Below are 2,802 nucleotides of genomic sequence, written 5' to 3'. Positions count from 1 at the left end.
AGCTCTCTATCTGCATACAGGGGGTCTCTCCCAAGCCTTTCCAACCTCAGCAAAAGAAGACAAAGCCCCAGCATTCTGGGGTATATATCATTCATTCATTCCTGTGTTCAACACTCATGGCGGATCCCCACCAAGACAGTGGGAGAGCAAGGACTGGAGAAATCCTGGAAGCTGAAGTCTGAGGAGGATTTCAAATTCAAGTCAGAGATGAAAGAAACATCTGGACTTGGTCCTCAGGTACATGCAGTATTCTGAACTGAGGCTAGAACCAGAGACCATTCTAATGAAAGGCCTCTACAGGTGGGCTCCAACTCAGTTTCGTGTATATTCATTCATGAAATAGCTCTTTGGGTCAACATGCAGAAGAAAACCATTTCAGAAAACTGACAATGAGGAGAGGAAAGGGAAGCCAGAAGGCTTGTGAATGGGGAGAGAGGAGGACCCAGGGCAGGAAACCAAGAATCCCTCCCTGCCCTCCTTGCTGCCAGGGAGGTCTGAGGGACTAGTTTCCACCTGGGATCCCAAGTCCAGAACAAAAGCAGCGGGGCCACGGCGGGGGAGGGAAGGGGGTCCTCAGCACGGGCGCATGGGGCTGCGGAAAGATGGGGGCTAGCGTGCCTGCTGGCGGGGGGCACCTCGCAAGGCGCTGTCCCCAGCCCGACCCCATGAGGACCCGGGTTTGGCGCAGCGTCCGGGGTGGTCCCGGTGCCCTGGGGTTCGCGGGAGGCTGGGCCTCCACAACCCCCCTCTTCGCCCCCAGGTCGGTCCGCGCTTTCTGCTCCAGGTGAGGGCGCGGCGCGGTGTCACTTTACCCCTGTGCAGAGGGTGGTCCGGAGAAGCCTTGGGGCGGGGAGGGGCAGCAGGCAGCAGGAGCGGGACAGCGGAGCCTCACAGGGGAGCGTACGGGCGGCGAGTCCGGTGGGTCCTGCAGTCCCGACTGAGCCGCAGCACAGCACCGCGGCGCTGCCCGCCCCTCCTCAGCCAGCCCCTCCACCTCCTCCCAGACTCTCAGCCACATCCTCTGTGAGCTCACTTCCAGCTTAGGCAATTAGCAAAGCGCCTTCTCCACGCCGCCCTCCACCCGCCCCCGCCCCCCTCCCTCCTGAGTCCTCCGCGAGCTCCCTTTTCGCTTTGGCAATTAGCAAAGCCCCTTCTCTGCCCCGCCCCCGCCCCCTCCCTCCTGAGGCCCCGCCCTGGCTGGGGCGCGGGGGAAGCCCCGGGGGCTGCAAGCTTGACCAGCGCTGGCGCTGGGCAGCCTCCTAGCCTGGCTCCTTGAGCGGGTGTCCACCCGCGGCCTGGCTGCAAAAAGATCATCAGTCCTGTTAACCCTGGCTGCACTCTTCCGTCAGTTTGCTGGCTTCCAGATTGCGCCCAAAGCCAGGAACCAGCTTCCCCAACACAGGCCTGGGCTGAGATGCCTGCCCAGGATCTGTTTGAGCAGTCTACTCATCTCCAGGCAGGGATGGCACTTCCACATGGATGTTTGGGTTTTTTTATTGTTTTTTGGTCATTGGTTATTATTACATGACCTCCAGGGTAGGTGCTCCACAAAGGGAGTGAAAACAGGATGCATGATATACCCCTCACCTCCCATGCTGTCTTTCTCTTAAATAATAAGCACTGCTGAACTATCTTAGATTCTGTACCTTCTCTCCAGCCATGAACCTATCACTGTCTTTAACTCTTGAAAACTTCATTAGACAAATTAATGTGGTGAAGGAAGCAATATGAGAAAGCCTATTAATCTGATGAGCATGGAACTGAACAAACCCTATAGATACTTTCCCTTTGATTTCTAGCCTATCAATACCTACAGTGAGTCACATACACTCAAGATTATTGTTTTTATTGTATACTTCATATATTCATTGATTTTGGACTCGTTATCATTTCGTTGAAGTGTTAAACTATGGTAATAAACAAACTTTTAATTAACTTTTCCTCCTATGATACAAATATAACTTGCACTTGAGCTTTAGCTAATTTTATGTTCTAAAATTGCCAAAACAAAATGATCAAGGTTTCTAGATTATTTACTGTATTTTCTACTATATAATATTGTTCTATCTCTTCTGTATAAAGAAAATGAATGCTTGGGGCTCTTGGGTGGCTCAGTGTGTTAAAGCCTCTGCCTTCTGCTTAGGTCATGATCCCAGAGTCCTGGGATAGAGCCCCACATCAGGCTCTCTGCTCAGCAGGGACCCTGCTTCCCTTCCTTTCTCTCTGCCTGCCTCTCTGTCTACTTGTGATCTCTGTCTGTCAAATAAATAAATAAAATCTTTAAAAAAAGAAAATGAATGCTTGATAACTAAATGAATGCTTTACTGAACAAATTAAATATGGCAATAGCATTTTATTTTATCATGCTTCACATATTAAACAATAATATTATATCACTAGTCTACAAATAATCTACTCGCATAGTCATTTGGAAGCTTTTAGCAAAAGAATTCTTCCTCCTGATTGTAGTATAAAAGCCACAGAAATATACAGAAGACTCCTAGAATAGAAAGTTAAATCCAGTTATCCGTGATGCCTTGAGTAGGACCTGACCTATGTATGTCCTGGGATGCACTAGTAACTGTTACATGTGATAGGATTATATTTAATATATACAGTTTCATTTACTTCACAAAGGACATATAAATTTGAGAATAAAATATTTGATGAATCTATAAAGTCTATATCTATTTGTAACTAATGTGGTAGAATTAAGATGTTAATTTGAAAAAAAATTCATTGAACACATACACATATTCAATTGTTTTTATATATATAAACAGCATTATTTATTTATGTAAA

This window comes from Mustela nivalis (genome assembly GCF_964662115.1).
Source record: "Mustela nivalis genome assembly, contig: HAP1_SCAFFOLD_540, whole genome shotgun sequence".
Taxonomy (NCBI): Eukaryota; Metazoa; Chordata; class Mammalia; order Carnivora; family Mustelidae; genus Mustela; species Mustela nivalis.
The sequence above is the reverse complement of the archived record's forward strand: the minus strand, read 5'-3'. Positions refer to the sequence as shown.